Here is a 22068-nt window from a genome sequence, read left to right on the forward strand (position 1 = left end):
GGTGAGAATGAGAATTGAATTTTGTCAAAATAGAAGAAAGAGGAAGTGAAAAATGAAAATCAGCACATTAACTCAAAGTAAAGTAATTAGGGACCTTAATTAAATCTACAAAAATCCCTTCATCTTTTCCCATGTTAGTAACCTAATCACAGAATGACAAGTACTATATTAGCAGGCTTCTTTCACATTCTAGAAAGGGGATTATATATAGCATGGACCAAGGGAGCAGGAATCTTGGTGGCCATCTTGGAATCTCCCTACCAAAAATTAGATCTTCCTGAATTTCAAAAATTGCTGACATCTTCTAATGCTACTTATTTACAAATAGGCTCTACACACATTGTCTTTAACAAAATGCCTCTTTTCTCTTTGACCTAGCTTTCAAGGCTTAGTTCAAATTCCTTCCTTCCACAGTCCTTGATCTCTATTTCCCTTATGGTAGTCTTATTATTCAGGTAAGTATTTTATTCTCTTTATAGACAAGCAACTCTGTGAACAATATCTGATTTATCTTTACATTATTCACAAGATCAAGCAGTGACTTGAAAGAGAGGACACCAACATTTTTGATTAATGATTAAATGAAAAACTAAAAATTTGTGCTGTCTATACATGAAAAAGCAGAGACATTACTTTGCCAACCAAGGTCCATCTAGTCAAGGCTATGGTTTTTCCCATGGTCATGTATGGATGTGAGAGTTGGACTGTGAAGAAAGTTGATCGCCGAAGAATCGATGCTTTTGAACTGTGGTGTTGGAGAAGACTCTTGAGAGTCCCTTATACTGCAAGGAGATCCAACCAGTCCATTCTAAAGGAGATCAATCCTGGATGTTCATTGGAGGGACTGATGCTGAAGCTGAAACTGCAATACTTTGGCCACCTCGTGCGACGAGTTGACTCACTGGAAAAGACTCTGATGCTGGGAAAGGTTGGGGGCGGGAGGAGAGGGGGACGACCGAGAATGAGATGGCTGGATGGCATCACCGACTCTGTGGACGTGGGTTTGAGTGAACTCCGGGAGTTGGTGATGGACAGGGAGGCCTGGCGTGCTGTGATTCATGGGGTCGTGGAGAGTCGGACACGACTGAGCGAATGAACTGAACTGAACTGATACATGAATATGGTTCTAGTTCTGACTTCTGAAGCTCTTTTCTTGTATTCAATTATATCTATAACTAGGATGGAAGTGAATAGAAAACAGGACCACAAGATAGACTCAAGGAAATATTGTATACATGGGGTATGTGCATGCTATGTCTTTTCAGTTTCATCTGACTTTGTGTGACTCTATGGGACATAGCCCACTAGGCTCCTCTGTCCAAGGGGTTCTCCAGGCAAGAATACTTAAGTGGGTTGCCATGTCCTCCTCCAGGGTATCTTCCCAAACTAGGGATTGAACACACGTCTCTTATGCCTCCTGCACTGCTGGGTGGGTTCTTTACCACTAGCACCAGCTGGGAAGCCACCACACTATGTGAAGTATAGGCAATATTTTGGAATAATTGTAAATGGAAAGTAGCCTTTAAATTATATAAAAATTTTAAAAAAAGAAAAAGGAGAACAGGGCCAATGTCGTCTGTCTTTCTTAACATATTTCATTACAAACCTTAGATGTAATTTCTACATATCTCTGTATTTACAACCCAGTAGTCCAACTTCCCAGGTGGCTCAGTGGGTAAAAAATCTGCCTGCAAGGCAGGAGATGCAGGAGATGCTAATTTGATCCTTGGGTCAGGAAGATCCCTTGGAGCAAGGTATGGCAACCCACTCCAGTATTCTTGTCTGGAGAATCCCATGGACAGAGGTGCCTTGAAGGCTACAGTCCATAGATGCACAAAGGGTCAGACATAACGAAAGTGATTGAGTATGCATGCACAGTCTTAGCTCACTGATATAGACTGACTCTAAGAGTAATCAAGCATGTACCTGGTGTGGCTATGGTAATGTTTTTTTCATTGTTTCTATCTATTTTTAAGAAAATTAATATTGAAATTTCTGAAGAAGTTAGAGCTATTCGGGATTTCGGGTCTCCAATATTTAGCAAGTATCTTCCTACTCTCAGATTCCCAAGGGAAATTTGAACAGAAGACCCACTACTTCAAAATACCTTCCTGTGACTATCACCACAAACCATCCTGTGGAACCCACAGCTCTGGTGAGGTAAACCAAATCACAAGAAAGCCATAGGGAAAATATTTGGCCTTTAGTCAAAAACCCAGACTAAATAAATAAATAAAAAGGCTCTTTGGAAAATTTAATGACATATTAATCTCTTTGGTTCCTGTCTCTTTTTATTTATTTTTAAATTAATTTTTATTGGAGTACAGTTGTTTTACAATGTTTTATTTTCTACTGTACAGAAAGTTTAATCAGCTATACATAAACATGTATCTCCTCCCTTTTAGATTTTCCTTTCATTCAGGTCATCACAGTGCATTAAGTAGAGTTTCCTGTGCTATACAATGTGTTCTTATTCATTCTCTATCTTACACATAATAACAATAGTGTATATGTGTCAATATCAATCTCTGAATTCCTCCCACTCCCTATCTTCTCCCCTTGGTATCCATACATTTGTTCTGTATGTCTGTGTCTCTATTTCTGCTTTGAAAATAGGATCATCTAGGATGGACCTAGAGAAGGTCATACAGAGTGAAGTAAGTCAGAAAGAAAAAAAATACATTAACGCATAAATGTTGATTCTAGAAAAATGGTACAGATTATTTTATTCATATCTTAATCTTCACCCTGATGATCTTGCTACACAGATGGCTATAGGGAATTCCTGCTCTACCCCCAGAGGGGGAAAAAAAAAGAGACATCAAAGGAAAGGAAGAATTTTTCTCCTAGGCAAGAGCAGTGTAAAACTAACTCACACACTGCTGAGACTTTCTAATACAGGAAGGTTCCCTCCTTTGGGAATAGCCCAAGACCCCTCTACCACACAAAAGGACAACCAACAACCAGATGGTGCAATCCCAAAAGAAAGAAATGCAATGGAAGCAAGTCATGCAGACACACTTTGAAATTCTTTGTCAGGTAAGAAGGGACCCCTACTTGATCTGAATTTACAGGTTAATATTATACATGATCTTGCCCTACAGCACTTCTTGCCTTGTCAGCTAGAAGGAAGTTTTGTCGTTAATTTTGGAGAGAGTTCCTACCAACTTAGTGACCTGACATGATTAGAAATCTTCCTTGCATTTCTGTGGATCATGTTTTATTAGATGCTTACTTGTTTTGATGATTGGCCTCTTCTATTTCCTCTTTTCCTAAGCACCTGTCAGATACTTAAGAAAAAAAAAGTGAATAAGCTTGACATAAAAAAAAAAAGACATTAAAAAAAAAGAACAACTAAACTGAAATCCTTCAAGCTAAATAGGCCACTCTCTGCAATATAGGAAGTTGCATAACAAGTAAAATTCCTTGAGAAAAAAGAGAAGCATGCATGCAGGATTTAATTGCCAGAGTCTAATTAGTTTTTGACTAGTGCTATAAAACTTAGAGAGAAGCAAAGATAAATATTTCAGCTAATTTCCCTATGTACTGTGAATAAAAGAATGGAAATGATTCTCAAAATTGAATGTTATGAAGTCATTTGCGAAGTATATTAAGTCAGTTCTTCTATGTAATGAAGTGTCCTTTACAGTTTAAGAGACTTTCCAGAGCTGACATTTCTCTCATAAAGAACATGTATCTTGTGGCTTCATTATGACTTCTTGAAACAATCTGAACTCTAGACCTTTTCATCTGCCAGCTGAGGACACATCTACAGACTAACTGGTGTTTAATAGCAGTGCAGGGCACCAAGGCTCAAAATTATTTCAACTCTCATGACCTAAATCTCTGGCCAGGCGACATGTTGAAAGCTTCCTTGCTAACACCTCATTTATTTTTTCTCCCCACACTCACTGAGAGAGTTGCACACTGTGCTGACTTTAAAAAAAATCAGATTGCATGGTGGAAGGTCACTGAGAAATGAATGTCATTATGAAACAATTCAATGCATCACTTCCTTTCCCTTGATCAGTTTGATTCCCTTCACTGGAGGCTGATAACTTCCCCCAAAGTGGTCTCCTGTGCATGATTACCTGGAGGCAATCTAGATGATGCTACATTAGGGAGGTAAGAAAGAGCAAATATGAAAACAGACATTACTATGTATAAGTTTGCAAATGAGTCAGTGAGGCTCCCTTTGCCACCTTCACTGAGAAGCAAATATGCTGATTTCATTTTGAGTTACAGATTCTGTTGCTCCTACCTTAGCTTGGTGGCTGATAAATCTATCCAACACAAGATTTCATTTTATATAATAGTTACTTTTTTAATGGCTCTTTAAATATATCAGTTTGTAGGGTTTATCTCCATCTGTTTGCACAGCAAAAGAGCATATTTTCTCTTCTAATTCAAGAACATCCGTGGTGTATTTTATTCTGGAATGATGTTTGCTTTATAATGAGAGCGTTTCCTTTCATTATGTATTTATATATTTATAATTTCTTGACATCATCTTTTTTCCAGTGCATAATTCATTATTTTCATTTGGAGAAGAAAATGTAAGCTAGAAGAACCTGCAACCAGGCTGTGAGCTCCTCAAGAGGAAAGAACTTAGTTCCTAACACAGCAAGCAGAAAAATCTGGGTAAATTATTTATCAAATTAGTATAATACAATACTTATACATGAATACATACAGGTTTATAATATACATGAATACATGCAGGTTTTCACAAGTGAATCCACTGTACTTAGGAATTAATTATGTAAATTAACAATTGATAGCAACTGACTCAAGATTTAGCTTCATATATTAGGAAGTATGGGATGCAATTTAGTGGCAATCAAACACTAATTTTTGCAAATATTTTAAGGAAATTCAGAAAAAGTTGAAAAAAGAAAATATGACATATTTTCTAGTAATGCAAATGTATATAATCCTGGCATTTACCACCTAATATATTTATAATTCCATTTCTATAATTTCATGTCTAAGCTATTGTTCAGTTCAGTTCAGTCGCTCAGTCGTTTCCGACTCTGCGCGACCCCATGAATCACAGCACGCCAGGCCTCCCTGTCCATCACCAACTCCCGGAGTTCACTCAAACTCATGTCCACAGAGTCAGTGATGCCATCCAGCCATCTCATTCTCTGTTGTCCCCTTCTCCTCCCGCCCCCAACCTTTCCCAGCATCAGAGTCTTTTCCAGTGAGTCAACTCGTCGCATGAGCTACTGTAGATGATTACAAAAACTGTCATCAACTAAGTGGAAATATTATATGTTAACATTATTCATTTGTTCATGCTACAATATTTATTCTTCAAATTGTATAAAACTGATTAAACTGTATTCAAACAAATTATATTAAACTGTCTACAATCTTGTCTATGATTCTTGGGTTCTGTGATTTTTTTTTTCACCCAAAACAGATTCTATCATTAAACAAAGAACTTCTTAGAGTCTGGAAACACAACTCATTTATCTACGTGTTCTCTTCATCTTGTGCCTAAATTTTTTATGGAATGAGAAACAGTGAAATATTCATTAATTTCTGAGAATTAACAAAAATACTCTGGGCTTCTTATATAAACATACAATTAGAAGATTTGTCCACAATTTGTAAACATGAAATCCATATATTATTATTTATCAGTTTACCCAGAGAAGCATGAGGATTTTTTGACTGCCATCATTTAATTGCTTGTGGAAACCATTTGATAAAATTGTTTGTGGATCAGTGGGAAGAATCCTGGTTGAGAGCTGAGAGCCTTTGGCTTTCTCATGATCTTAGCCACTTCACTTCTTTGGCCTCTGTTTCCTCGAGTGGAGAATGATAGACTGAACTAGGTCCATAGCTGTCAATATTTTTAATTAATGATAGTCTTTGTTCAAACAAAAACCTTTCTTGGAATTTACATGTGCAATCGAGGTAGCTGAGATGCTCCTACTGGAATGGGGTGAGGGTTCCTCATCCTTCCTAGGTTACCTCTCATTTGCCGTCTTTCTCCTACCCTAACCTCCTCATGCGGCGAGTTGACTCACTGGAAAAGATTCTGATGATGGGAAAGGTTAGGGGCGGGAGGAGAAGGGGACGACGGAGAATGAGATGGCTGGATGGCATCACCGACTCTGTGGACATGAGTTTGAGTGTACTCCGGGAGTTGGTGATGGACAGGGAGGCCTGGCGTGCTGTGATTCATGGGGTCGCAGACTGAGCGACTGAACTCAGTCACGACTGAGCGACTGAACTGAACTGAACTGAAGGAGCCAGGAATGATAAGCACAGTATATTTTTTTTCTGTGTGTAGCTAAAATTATTATCAAGGGATTTGAAAGGTCTAAATTTTTCCCTTTCCCTGTTACCACTGATGATTAAGAATTAGCACTATTTAAATATGCCAATTCATAGTTCAGCAAAAACAGAGAAAACAATGACTTAAACAAGGTTACCAATGGAGAAGGGGACCATAAAAAACAGCTTTATTTTTCTAAAAAGATGTTTAAAAGCAAAAATACTCATAATTTTCTTAAAATATTGTCTCTAAGATCCAGAGAGTTATTAATAGAATGGCTTAGTCCTGAACCTGGGTTATGAAATCTCACATCTCAATACCCTGAACTTTTGTGCTGGATTCAAACCTAACCTCTTCCTCTTTTGCTAAAAACTACTCTGCAAAGTGCACACAGGGCTTCACCACCTTCAAACACCTCTGTTCAGACAGAAATTTAACAAGTTCTGTCAAAAATGCATATTTTAGACTGAATTGCTTATTTTCCCCTCTCAAGTTAAAATGATGTATTAGAGATTCAAAAGAAATAAAAGTAGATTGCACAAAATATAGGTCATTTCCCCAGAAGGTAAATGTTAAAGGTTCATTTTTTTAGCAGGTCAGATGACTCCTTTCATGATCTATATGTGCCTTTGCAAAAGCCTTTAATCTCTGATTTTCTTGGTTGAAAAATGGAAAATCAAAATTAAAGTAGTAAAATCTCAGCTTCAGTAAGGAGTGGAGATTTCTGGCTTAATCTGCTATTACGTTAGCCTGATAATTGCCTCTCCCAATTTCCCGCTAGGCTTACACCCATACATAGATAGTCTGTGAAGATGTCCAAGGGCAAACATCTGCAAACAACCCCTGAAGACATTCCTTTTAAAATAAAACCAATGTCAATTGAAAAAAAGATTAATGTGTGCATATATGTGTGTGTGAGTCTGTATGTGTGTATATTCTTTCTTTTTTAACTTTATAAAACAAAGCACTCCAACATTCCTGAAAGAAAAGCCTGGAAAATATCTACTACTGTCTTCATAGATCAGAAATCCAAGGTCTGCACTAGTGATACTCAACCCTATTTACACATTAGAAGCTCCTGAAGATGGCTTGAGGTAGATAGAATTCTAAAGATGCACCCCAAACACATGTGCATGCACGTACATACACATGCACACACACACCATTCCCATAACATAGTTATCTGATCAAACACTACTATCAGCATGGTTGCAAAACAATTGTTTTTTTAGATGAAATTAAGGCTAGTTACTGATCAACTAATTTCAAAAATAGATGATCCTGGAGAATCCAGGTATTCCCATGTGATTGCATGGACTCCGAAAAGCAGGTAAGGAAGGCAGAAGAGTCAGAGGTATACTGCAGAGAAGCCAGGGCAGATGAGGTGGAAATGGAGATCAGAAAGAACTTAAGCACCAGAAGGACTCAACACACCATTGCTGACTGTGAGGACAGAGGCCAAGAGCAAAGGCATGCAGGAGGCCTCTAGAAATTGACCAGAATACCCAGCCACAGCCAGCAGAGAATCAGGGTTCTCAGTTCCACAGCTGCATGGAAATGAGTTCTGCCAACAACGTGAATCAGCCCAGAAGAGATCTCCCCAGGGCCTCCACAAAGAATGCAGCCCTGCCCACAGCTTCACAGGGCCTTGCAGATGTGGAGCAGGGGAACCAGCTGAGCCCATTGAACTTCTGACATACAGAATGATGAAATAACAAATCCGTGTTTCTGTAAGCCATACTGTGTGTGGTAATTTGTTATGGTAGTAATAAAAACACTAATATATGGTTTCACTCTAAAAAAAACTTAAGAGGATAAGGCCAGGCACCAATGTTTCTCAAAAGTTTTCTAGGGCACTGTTAATCAAACCTTAATATGTATGGGAATTCTAGTCATTTTGTGAAAGTTCAGGTCCCAGAGTACTATTATTTCAGGAAACTCATCAGTCTACATTAATTTCAAGATTGCAAATTGGAGAAAATTTTACAGTAATATTTTGCATCCTCCCTGTGATATAAGAAAATATAACATCTACTAAAAAGAAGAATAAATTATAAGGAAGCAAAAAAATATCAAATTAAAAGGTTATAGGGTGACTTTTGAGGGGAATAGTGACTAGAAAAGAGCATGAAGGGTATTGATGTTGATCTGAAGGTTGGTGGTATTCTGAATCTTGCACTTAGAACTGGTTTCACAGTGTGCATAAGGATGTAAAAATTCACCAGGATGTATTTTTGATCCACGTACTTTTCTGTATATATATTTCAGTTCAATAACACTTAGAAGGACAAAAATCACTGATGAATCAGTAGAAGAAAAGAGGAAATACTAAGAGATAAAAAGATGGCTCAATATGAAAATTTCAGTAAAACTAAACCTACAGGCAGCACAAATAAAGCCAGAAAATGAAACATTGAATGGTAAAGTTGACATTCAGAAATCTAATAAGTCATGTGAAGTAGTTAATTTGTAGTATTCTTAGAATACCAAAAGCACATGAGTTTATAAAATATTTTAGAGGAAAGATGATATTAATAATGGAGAATAAAGATTCAACCAAAAATCCTAGGTTCTCCCAGAGAGGAAATCTGAATAATTGAGGCATAAGTAGAAAGAACAGTCCAGAATTTGAAAATACATTTGTTTTTGCTGTTTTCAGAAAGCTACCTTAGCTTTAGTCCAAAGATAATTGAAAAGTTAGGTCAAACAGAACACATTCAAAGGTGACAATTAAATACATTATTAAAATTTTAAATCAGGCAAGCATTTAAGAGAAAAAAACGTGTAGTCCCACAAGAATAGGAATGTTGACTTCATTCTGCAGCGTTTCCAGGGACAAGAAAAAAACCTGGCACGTACAAGTTGCTCAATAAATATCTGTAGAATAAATGAACAGAAAAAAGAAAAACACACTTAAAAATTTGCTTATCATAAAAAGGAAAGAAAACTGCAAATTTCTCCTCAGTAAAATAAATGTAGAAGAAAATAAAATTATATGTACTCACATTTAAGGAAAAAAAGAACACTTTTTGGCAAGGAATTTCATATGGAGTTAAGTTTCCCTTCATAGCAAAAGACAATAGAGATACTTTCAGCTATAGAAAGACTCAGGAGATAGATCCCTTATCAGCACTTCTTGAAAGAAAACCTTGAAAGTGTATCCCAGCTTACTGAAAAATGATCAATGTAAGAGTTCAAGATTATGGGTCTGTTTAAAAAAGACAGTGATGAGCACTCAAACATGTCAAACATAGAGCTAAAACTAACTATAGTTTAATACAGGGTGATAAAGTAAATATATTGGGAAGCCTCTGGGGGCTCAGGTGTAAAGCATCCTCCTGCCAAGGCAGGAGACACAGGTTTGATCTCTGGGTTGGGAAGATACCCTGGAGAATGAAATGGCAATCCTGTATTCTTGCCTGGGAGATCCCAGGGACAGAGGAGCATGGTGGGCTATAGTCCATGGGGTTGCAAAGAGTTGAATACAAGTTAGCAACTAACAATGGAAGTAAATATAAAGGGATTTCTTAAAATAAAAGGTAATATAAGAATAACATCCTACCCATCATCTGAGTTCTATTTATAGAAACATATACTAAAAAGTGAGGCAAGGCAATCATGGTAGAGCAATGAGAGATAGTAAGAAGGAACTAAAATGAAATCAATTCCTCATTTTCATGTGGAATATCTTTAAATGTATCATTTAATCTTTGATTATTATAGAAATATGAAAATTTGTAATACACAAAGGTGTTCCTTCTTTCAGAATTATAAAATGGAGCTTTCAGTTGAAGTTACAGAGGAAAGTAAAACAAATGAAACACAGCCTGTTTAAAAAAAGAAAACAATAAAGAAGGATATAAGTATATAGCATTTGAAAAGATGAGACAATTAAGACCAAAATATCAGATATAATAATAATTGCGAGTAGGCTGAGCCACCCCCATAAAAGACAGAATTTTTCACAGTGGGTAAAAGTAAAATCAAACCATATGCCTCTTATAAAACAATGCATAAGAATTAATGTGAGAAAAAAGAAGAAACAATAAGATATTTTTCAATAAAACAGAAAATGGAGAAGGAATATTAATTTATGAAATATACTAATCAAGGCAACCATGAATATTTAAAGACATATAAAATGCCAGCAAAATACTAGCAAGTTTTTTAATTTAGAAACTCAAGAACATGTTGACAAGAAACAATTGTAAAGTTAAAAATAAAGTAAAATAAGTTTCAATTAACTTTGTACACTGAAAATTAAACTCTGGTCTATGAAAAATTTAGGATTCCTTATGACCTGGTTCCTAAAGCAAACCTCCCACTTCAGGCTGATGGATCATCTGAAGGTGTTGTCACTGCCACACGAGGCTTTGATATTCTATTACCTGTCTTTCTTTAATGCATATTAATTTGAAGGAACGCTAATTTGCTCCTCTTTTTAATCACTGGATATTCATTCCAGTCCTGGTCCAGCATCTATAGCTATGTTATTTTGCTGAGAAAAGGTTCATTCAGCCCATCCTTTCTTCCCCTGTGACCTGTGCACTGAACTTCCAGTATGGCTCAAGTCTGAGTCTGCCTGTGTTATGATAAAGATGCCAGAGGTTGCAGTTGTATATTTCTCCAAGGCAGATTTTGAGAGATGGGAAGAGCCAGCACAAAGGTAAGTCTAGAGAATTCCCAGAAAGAGAGTATGATTGACAACAAAACACTAAAATTGCCAAAGATAAATTTACTTATAACAAAAACATCTACTTTACATTGAATAAGCCATGACTCCTACCTTTAAGGAACTTGCAGAGAGGAAAAAAAAAGCTTAGCCTTTTTTGGACACAACTTAGATGTTGTGTCCTTATCACTCAAAGTTTATAAAGTATTCTTATGTGCATGATCTCATCTTTCACAATAATCCTGCCAGGGGGGTCAATAACTCTTGTTCCCATCTTACAGATGAGGAATCTGAGGCTTATAGTGGCTGAGTGACTAATAGTGATGTGACGGCTAAGTCAAGAACTTGAACCAGGTCTTCCCTATCGATCTTTTTGTAAGAGGGGAAAAAATTTCCTCTAACACCTTAGGTACTCCAGGTAAATGTCAGGTTAGACTGACAAAAGACAGATAAATAAGAGAAACAGTTTATTAACATGTGCATCTTCAGACACATGGGAGCATTTAGTGATGAGTGACTCAAAGGGCTGTTAGAGCCTGGGCTTATATAGTACCTTAACAAAAGAAGAGATTTTAAGAAAAGTCAAAAGACAAAGGATCTTGAGGTGGCTAACTGCAGGAAGAAATAGACTGGGAAACCAATGGTAGGTGAAAACTAGTTTTAGCAAAGCCTGTTAGATAGATTACTCTAGTGCTGTCTCTGGGCTGTTAAGAGTCTGGGTTATCTTCAGTGATTAACTTTTGTCCCTTCTGGTAGAGAGAGGAGTGAAGAAACCTTTACAAATGCATGCACTGCTTTTAGGCAAATAGAGGGAGGTCAGAGAGCTTTTCTTGTATCTGCTTCTTCTCAATTACTTTCAGCTCAGTATAACTACATATGTCAATGTAGTATGTCCTGGGATGACATATTCTGCTACCGTTCACTTTCACACTACTTCTAAAATGTACCTCAGGTATACTGGTTGCCTCTTTAGTTTCTCCTTAGCTTGCAAATCAACATTTGGAAGAAATCCAGTGGGTTTATTGCAGACTATTGAAGGACTGATGCTGAGGCTGAAACTCCAATACTTTGTCCACCTCATGTGACGAGTTGACTCACTGGAGAACAGTCTGATGCTGGGAGGGATTGGGGGCAGGAGGAGACGGGGACGACAGAGAATGAGATGGCTGGATGGCATCACCGACTCGATGGACATGAGTTTGAGTGAACTCCGGGAGTTGGTGATGGACAGGGAGGCCTGGCGTGATTCATGGGGTCGCAAAGAGGCTGACATGACTGAGCGACCGAACTGAACTGAACTCAATTGCTATAGCAGTAATAGGTCACAGACTTTTAGTTTTGTGACAGCTCAAGTCAATCGTGGGCACAATACCATGAAATAATTCCTCCAATCTCTTAATAAAGAGTCTTGTGTTGAATGTTGGGGATGACAAGGAATCCCATGAAGATCTGGCCCAGATTAGGATCAGTCTGCCAGCCTCTGGAGGAGCAGAACAAATGGTTGTACCCTGCCTCTGCTTTGACTGGGAGGACTGACTCTGCTTTGACTGGGAGGACTGACTCTGCTTTGACTGGGAGGACTGACTCGGCCTGGTCTCTGTCTAGTAGCGAGACAGAAATACTAATTCATGTCACATCACTGGCTCAATTCCCTGTCCTCAGTGTGTCAGCAGGAGCCTGGTAATGTGAAGACTGATGTTCTGAACACATTTGGATTCTGAGTAATTCTTAATTTTTTCAAATTAGGAACATTATTAGAAATTTAAAATAATTATATGTATTGGTGATTGAACCCCAGTGATTCGGCAGTTTTTAAGAATGTGGAAATGACAGATCTCTTGGAGATCTGAATCCCAATTACGATCAGTGAATTCTCTTAAGCACTGACTCATTTGTAAATATTACCCAAAGTAGAAACTGTTTAATTAGGAGTCTGAAGTTCTAGAAAGGAGAGAAAGACTTGAAAGAAATGAGCTCCAGCAGGTTTTTGAACCTAACCAACAAATTTACTGTGTAAAGCACCTGGGAGAATAATTAACTGTCTTTAATCTTTCTTTTTGGGTTGCTGACATCTGAATACATCTTAAATAGTTCATTTTTAAACTTTCTCCTTTTAGAGTTCTTCAAAATAATAAAGTTGTTCAACTTTTACTTAAAGGCCAGTGAACCTTTTGAAAGAGATAAACATCATTAAATTCTTTATTTTTACCCTAAGTAAAACAAATTGCCTTATTAATAAACATTTTTGATCACGGACATGAAAGTAGTTCTGTTGGGCTAATAAAATATACTATAAAATATTTTTTCCAAAATACAGTGTTAATTATCTGAGAAAACAAACACTGATTATTGAATGTGATTTCTTCCTCCCACATATACAAAGCAAATGTACATGTATTTTCCAAAAAAAAAAACAAAAATACAATCCAGTTAGAGAAGATGGACAGATGGGAACAGTCCTGCTGTTCCAGTAAAGGCAGTTTCCATTGAAAAGGACAGAGCAGTTCTTCCACACTACCTGTGACAAGCATATGGAGTCAAAATAATTCTGTGAATACTCTCTTCCCTTTATTCTCCATCACTGCACTGAGATCCAGACAACAGGCTCTGTTTTGAGCCCCACACTTTAGGGAAACCTAAGACTGCAATGGACAGCAACAGAAATGCACCAGCATACAATGCTACTCTTGTGACCAACTCTGCCCAGACCCCAGGGAAGCGCTCCTCTTCGTCTCTTCCCCATGTCCTCAAAACAAAAAGCTTTTGAGCCTGAATTCCATGAGTGAGTTGTGTGCTGCAGACACAGGGAACAGACACTGCTTTGGAGTACCAGGAAGAACTGAGTGGTGGGCTCACTCAGGTAAAAGGAAAGATAAATGCGTCCTTCCTCTCAGAGAGCTTGAATGCAGTAGATAATGAAGAATCAGCTTCCAACTAGTAACAACTGTCCATTTTCCAGCCTCTCTCATTGCTTCAAATCATGTTTCTGAAATTACTGACAAGTCACCATGACATTTGCAACAGGTGCACATAGTGGGTGAAAACATTTTACAATATTAGAAAAGGCACGCTGTTCTAATTTTGCATATGCATATGGAGATACTGATTTTTTATCTTGGAAAATAGAATTGCTAGTAGTTTCATTTTTATAAAAGTTTTTTTTACAAGATTAAACCCCTGTAAAGGGTTAAGATCTTTATGATTAAGATCTCTGGGGGATCTTCCCAATTCAGGGATCGAACCAAGATTTCCCTCATTGCAGGTGGATTCTTTACCAGCTGAGCCATTGGGAAGCCCTAAATTTTGCTATTAAATTCTAAAATTCAAATATTAAAATTGTTTTGACTTAAAATTATATATTAAATATGATTTATACTTTGAGTTTAGACATTTTAAATATTTTTTGTAAAGAACTGTTTAAAAATTCTTTGAAGATTTCACTTTCTTGCATTTGATTTAATTTACATTTTAAAGAAAATATATTCACATTCTATACACTTTGAATGAAACTATGCTATTTTCTAATCTTTCAGATCAATGCAAACTAATATATCAAATCATAGTTGAAATAGAAAATATACTGGGCTAATAAAAGAAAAACTATTATAAAGGAAAATTTAAAACTACAAAATAATAATTTGTTGAACTTTAGAAAAGCTGGATACAGTGAAAATTCAGACTTCTTATAAATAAACCACTTCGAGCAGGGTCTTTATTTTAACTTAAAAATTATGTCAAAATGAACAAAAAGTTACTCTCATAAAAAACAGAGTGTGAATAGATCAAATGATTTCTTCAATAAGTAAATATTTCAATTGTTGATCAGAATAGTGGGAATAAAAAATAATTGCGCCTATCAAATGCCCAACTCAGAAGCAACAAATGGAATTCTGGCCTGCCCAATAAAACAAATTACATTCATAAAACTTAAAAATTTGGTAAAAATACGAAACTGGGGAGCTTTGAGCTTCCCTGGTTGCTTAGATGGTAAAGAATCTGCCTGCAATGCAGGAGACGCATGTTTGATCCATGTGGGCAAGATCCCCTGTAGAAGGAAATGGCAACCCATTCCAGTATTCCTGACTGGAGAATTCCATGGACAGAGGAGGCTGGCAGGCTACAGTCCATAGGGAACTTAACTATATTTATTAGAAAATTACCCTAGAAAATTACCATCATGTCCTTTTGACAGTGGAATACTTTCTAGAAAAACATAATTTGCTTCAAATCTTTCATTGTTACTGTTCATTTGATGAGCATAGCCGAAAACTTTGCTTGATACCACAATCTTTTTCAAATGTGCAAAGAGATTATAAAATCTACCCTTTCTATTTTAAGGGCAAACAACAAAGTATTTTCCTGTTACTCTTACATGTTTCACAACCAATCTTCCAAGACCAGCTTGACTAAGGTAATATATGTGACTGAAAGCATTTAATTTCTTGATAATACACAGACACACAACACAAAATACAAAGCATCATTTGCATCCACAAAAGTAAATGTGCTGTTATTAGAACGGAAACTATTTGAATAAATACCAAACAGTAAATAGTTTTAAATAAAAATAAGCAAATGCTAATACAGAACTCTGAATGGTGTTTTGTGGAACATTTATTTTGTGGCCTTATTAGCAGAATATTACAAAAAATAGTGAAACATTTCTAGATTTTAGAAGTCATTTCAAACAGTCATATACTAGAATGGCTAAATATGTAAAAAAAAAAAAAAGGTTTTAAAATACTCTAATAAATGTCACTACCTATGATTGACTTTGCTGTTGTTTAGTCAATAAGTTGTGTGACTCTTTGTGACCCCACGGACTACAGCACTCCAGGCTCGTCTCTCCTTCACTATCTGCCAGAGGTGCTCAAATTCATGTCCATTGAGTTGGTGATGCTATCTAACCATCTCATCCTCTGCCACCCACTTCTCCGATTGCTTTCAATCTTTTCCAGCATAAGGGTCTTTTCCAATGAGTCTGCTCTCCGCATCAGGTAGCCAAAATATTGGAGTTTCAGCTTCAGCATCAGTCCTTCCCATGAATATTCAGGGTTGATTTCCTTTAGGACTGACTGGTTTGATCTCCTCCCAGTCCAAGTGACTCTCAAGAGTCTTCTCCAGTACCACAATTCGAAAAACATCAATTCTTCACTGCTCAAGCTTCTTTATGGTCCAACTCTCACATTCATACATGACTACTGGAAGAACCATAGCTTTGTCTATGTGGACCTTTGTCAGCAAAGTGATGTCTCTGCTTTTTAATATGCTGCCTAGGTTTGTCATAGCTTTTCATCCAAGGAGCAAATGTTTTTAATGACATGGTTCTGGTCACCATCCACAATGATATTAGATCCCAAGAAAAGAAAATCTGTCACTGTTTCTACTTTTTCCTTCAGTATGCATGAAGTGATGGGACCAGATGCAATGATCTTAGATTTTTATAATGCTGTTGAGGTTAAAGCCAGCTTTTTCATTTTCTTCTTTCACCTTCATCAAGGGGCTCTTTAGTCCCTCTTTGCTTTCTGCCATTAGGGTAGTGTCATCTGTATATCTGGGGTTATTGATATTTCTCCTGGCAATCTTGATTCCAGCTTAAGCTTCACCCAGCTTGCATGATGTACTCTGCATAGAAGTTAAATAAGCAGAGTGACAATATACAGCATAGACCTAGATTTCTGTGATGTTCAATGGTTTGCCTTGGAAACAAACTGAGATCACTCTTTCTCTTGAGATTTTACCCAAGAACTGCATTTCAGACTCTTTTGTTGACTCTGAGGGCTACTCCACTTCTTCTAAGGGAGTCTTGTCACAGTAGTAGGTATAATGGTCATCTGATCACCCATTCCCATCCATTTTAGTTCACTGATTCCTAAGATTTTTGATGTTCAATCTTGCTATCTCCTGTTTGATCATATCCAGTTTACCTTGTTTCATGGACCTAACATTCCAAGTTCCTATGCAATATTGTTCTTTACAGCATTGAACTTTACTTTCACCACCAGACACATCTACAACTGAGGGTTGTTTCTGCTTTAGCCAGCCAGTTCATTCATACCGGAGCTATTAATAATGCCCTCTGCTTTTCCCCAGTAGCATACTGGACATCTTCCAACCTGGGGAGCTCATCTTCCAGCCTCATATCTTTTTGCCTTTTCATACTGTTCATGAGGTTTTCCAGCCAAGAATACTGGAGTGGGTTGCCATTTCCACCAGCCATGGACCACATTTTGTCAGAACGCTTGACCATGACCTGTCTGTCTTCAGTGGCCCTGCACAGCATGGTTCAGAGTTTTATTGAGATACACAAGCCCCTTTGCCACAATAAGGCTGTGATCCATGAAGGGGCAGGATTGACTCCTTAGCAAATAGTCTTAATTTTATCATTGCATATTGATGGAATTGGTTCATTCTTTTTCTTTTTTACCCTGGCTTTGTGAATTATAAAGTTAAGATATACACCTTTAAGATTTATCATTCAGCAAGAAAATAACAAGCCATTATCAATAGTTTAATCTTATAGTTGCACTATTTATGGTAATTTTGAAATGTATTCTATGGAGTTAAAAATCAGCATATAGAATTTGATTGTATATTTATCACACCTAGGTAAAAAACCTGAATATTTCAATCCTCTATTTTAAAAACTGTCTTATCTATTCACAAGAAATTTATAAAAATAACCGTTAAACATATGAATAAATGTTCACTTCACTCATGAGAAATTCAAATTAAAACTACATTAAGATGCCATCTCTCACCTGTCACACTGGTAAGAAAAAGTTTAAAAAATAGCATCCTCTTTTGCAGGGTTGTGGGGACATAGGCACTTCCACATATTGCTGATGGAAAGAAAATTGGTACAGTTCTTCTGGGATGTCATTTTACAACATCTAAAGTAATTACATTCGAGTTTACATTTTGACCCAGTGACCCAACTTCCAAGAATTTTTCCTGAAGATACATCTCCAATAATATGAAAATATGTAATACAGAAGCTTGTTGTAACTGTGATTGAAAATATTGGAAACATCCTAAATGCCCACTCATAAGTTGCTGAATAAGCTATGTATAACACATCCACACAATGAACATTCTTTTATTTAAAATGAATGAGGAAGATATTTATGAACTAATGGAGAGTGATTTCAAGATATTATTCAGCACAGCACTATGTCAGGCAGAGTGGCTTAAAGCTTTTAAAAAATGCATTTGTTATAATTTGTTAGTAAATACTCCTTTTTATAACTAATTTTGTCTTCATAATTATGCTTTCTTTTTCTTAAATAAAAGGTCTCCTGATTTCTATAAACTTTTGGCTATACAAAACAAGCATTTTCTTCAGACTTGTGGCCTATGGGAGGTAAATAAAACATGTTGTTTTCTTTTATTTGATTTTCCTGATAGGTATTTCACCAAAATTACTCTAAAGTATTTTTCTAAAGCAGCAGTTCTCAAACCTACCTAGGCAAACCAATCAGCTGTAGACCTTTAGGAGAAGAGAGATTACTGAGCAACACACGTCTGTATGCTGTTCAGGACCCTGTAGCTGATTCTGAGACACTCCGATTTGGGAAGCTCCACTGAGCACATGTTTGCAAAATAAAGAATAAAATTATTTTTGCTCTGTAGTTCTTGTCTAGTAGTTTGTAATAATTATCAATAATTTTTAAATCAAAGCTTAACTAATTGGCCAAAGTGCCTCATCCTGAAATTGAGAGATTTTAAGAACAAAGTTTTAAGCAAAATTTTAAGCAATCTCCAGAAGATGGTGAAGGACAGGGAAGCCTGGCCTGCTGCAGTCCATGAAGTCAAAAAGAGTCAGACCGAGTGACTGAACAACAATAACAAGAACAAAATAAGCAGTAATGATGATGTTTCATGCAGTAGTTTAGTAAAATAATACCTGGACTGAAAGCCAGTCCTTAGGAACTGATTCCTGCTTCTGATATATTCCTGGTTTGTGCGTTGGTAAGGTTGTTAATGTCTGTATCTTGTTTCTCTTTTTTAAAATGTGTACAGTTAGGTCATTTTTACATAGCACTGAGGATCAATGAAGACACATGATATAAAGTTTTCTTAAACACAAGTAGGTATTACAATTATGAACATAATCCACATTATGCATTGAAAGTCTGTATCTATCATATTTTAAAAATTTTTAATTGTATATGTAGCTGTACCTTTTTATATATTAATACTATCTATCATATATCTATCTCTTTCCATTCGTTCATCTATCCCACCATCTTCCTTGGGAATTAAAACAAAGGATGATGTTAGGTTACTTAGGAATACTATGTTTGCCTCTATTAATGTCAGTGTCAGCATCAGGCAACTCACAGAGGATTTGGGGTAGAGTCATATACTGAACATCTAAGGCAATACGGAAATAACACTCCTTGTGATGAAAAGGAGTTCCACACTTCTTTAAAAGGCAGATGAACGATTATGTTCCATATGATCTAATAAAAACATTTACATCTGTTAAACATATATCTTTCATAAATTCTGGCAGAACCAAATACAATTCACAAACCGTTATATTAGTATATAATTGCCTTATTTTCTGATGCATATTGTGTGCTATTATTTCAGAAAACATTCCAGGCAAAATCATATTTATCTTAGATAAATACATCCTGTATATTTTCAATACAGTGAGAGAAGTCACCACAATAATTTAAAAACCACATATGGTTGAGAAAAATGCCAAAGGGGAAATTAATTTTGATTTTGGTGGTGTGTTTCCTGAGCTGGAACCTAATCCTGAATTGCTGGTGGCATTCACACTTCTTCATTACTGCCGTTAGCAATTCTTTACCTACTTCTGGAGTCTATAAAAGCTTCTTGTATCAGAGAGATGCCAAATTCATATATAACTCCTGATACTTCATTATGAAAATGATTCATTAATAAGCAACATGCAGACCTCTCTGAACTGTGGAGTCCAAATCAATACATGGAAGACATTTCTCAATCTTTTCTCTTTACAGATTCTCTTATTTTGAATATATTCAAAGTAAAATAATGGCTATTGTAATTTTATAGCAGGTTTCAGGATAAGAACATGGTGTTAATTTATTTTTCATATAATCATATTCTGCCCTCTGATCCTCAGGTGGCTTTCACATGATTTTGATTGAGAGCAGCTGTAAGAAATGCAACTAAAAGCAACTAGTTTATGGCCTCACATAGTACACATGCCACCCTCCTTTGCAACAAACATGTACAGATACTGAAACAAATATTTGAAATAGTACATTGACTTATTATTACAATTTTACTTGTTCTATTTTCTCCTATTCTGTGTCTTTGTAAAATACTGGTCACTCAACTAAATTGACTTAATGTTCCACCAACCTGCAGCTAGAAAAAACTGCCCCATTGGTGCTTCTCAAAACTCCTCGGAGTTCTGAGTTTGGCAACAGTACACTAAAACTGCGGCAATCAGAGATTAGCATGGTGCCTGGGCAAGGAGGACAAACAAATCTGTAAAGAATTCCATATTTTTTAAAAAGTCATTTCGGGAAGTATCCAATCATGGATGGATGGACAAGCAAAATGCTACACACACAAACAATAGAATATTCAGTTCAGTTCAGTCACTCAGTCGTGTCCGACTCTCCACGACCCCATGAATCACAGCACGCCAGGCATCCCTGTCCATCACCAACTCCCGGACTTCACTCAAACTCATGTCCACAGAGTCGGTGATGCCATCCAGCCATCTCATTCTCTGTCGTCCCCTTCTCCTCCCGCCCCCAACCTTTTCCAGCATCAGAGTCTTTTCCAGTGAGTCAACTCGTCGCATGAGGTAGCCAAAGTATTGCAGTTTCAGCTTTAGCATCAGTCCTTCCAATGAACACCCAGGATTGATCTCCCTTAGAATGGACTGGTTGGATCTCCTTGCAGTCCAAGGGACTCTCAAGAGTCTTCTCCAACACCACAGTTCAAAAGCATCAATTCTTCAGCGATCAGCTTTCTTCACAGTCCAACTCTCACATCCATACATGACCATGGGAAAAACCGTAGCCTTGACTAGACGGATCTTTGTTGGCAAAGTAATGTCTCTGCTTTTTAATATATTAACAAGGTTGGTCATAACTTTCCTTCCAAGGAGTAAGCGTCTTTTAATTTCATGGCTGCAATCAGCATCCGCAGTGATTTTGGAGCCAAAAAAATAAAGTCTGACAGTGTTTTCACTGTTTTTCCATCTATTTCCCATGAAGTGATGGGACCAGATGCCATGACCTTTGTATTCTGAATGTTGAGCTTCAAGCCAACCTTTTCACTCTCCTCTTTCACTTTCATCAAGAGGCTTTTGAGTTCCTCTTCACTTTCTGCCATAAGGGTAGTGTCATCTGCATATCTGAGGTTATTGATATTTCTCCCAGCAATCTTGATTCCAGCTTGTTCTTCTTCCAGCCCAGCGTTCTTCATGATGTACTCTGCATATAAGTTAAATAAGCAAGGTGACAATATACAACCTTGACGCACTCCTTTTCCTATTTGGAACCAGTCTGTTGTTCCATGTCCAGTTCTAACTGTTGCTTCCTGACCTGCATACAGGTTTCTCAAGAGGCAGGTCAGGTGGTCTGGGATTCCCATCTCTTTCAGAATGTTCCACAGTTTATTGTGATCCACACAATCAAAGGCTTTGGCATAGTCAATGAAGCAGAAATAGATGTTTTTCTGGAACTCTCTTGCTTTCTCCATGATCCAGTGGATGTTGGCAATTTGATCTCTGGTGCCTCTGCCTTTTCTAAAACCTGCTTGAACATCTGGGAGTTCACAGTTCACATATTGCTGAAGCCTGGCTTGGAGAATTTTCAGCATGACTTTACTAGCATGTGAGATGAGTGCAATTGTGCTGTAGTTTGAGCATTCTTTGGCACTGCCTTTCTTTGGGATTGGAATGAAGACTGACCTCTTCCAGTCCTGTGGCCACTGCTGAGTTTTCCAAATTTGCTGGCATATTGAGTGCAGCACTTTCACAGCATCATCTTTCAAGATTTGAAATAGTTCAACTGGAATTCCATCACCTCCACTAGCTTTGTTCATAGTGATGCTTTCTAAGGCCCACTTGACTTCACATTCCAAGATG

The 22068-nt window shown here is 37.0% G+C and overlaps 1 pseudogene; it reads left to right on the forward strand.

Moving 5' to 3' along the window:
• The first annotated feature begins 20374 nt into the window (after window positions 1-20374).
• LOC148778814 (U6 spliceosomal RNA) lies at window positions 20375-20475 on the forward strand (annotated as a pseudogene).
• Window positions 20476-22068: the final 1593 nt, after the last annotated feature.

Source organism: Moschus berezovskii, chromosome 1, assembly GCF_049115385.1.
Source record: "Moschus berezovskii isolate FMDL1 chromosome 1, NW_MosBer_1.0, whole genome shotgun sequence".
Lineage (NCBI taxonomy): Eukaryota > Metazoa > Chordata > Mammalia > Artiodactyla > Moschidae > Moschus > Moschus berezovskii.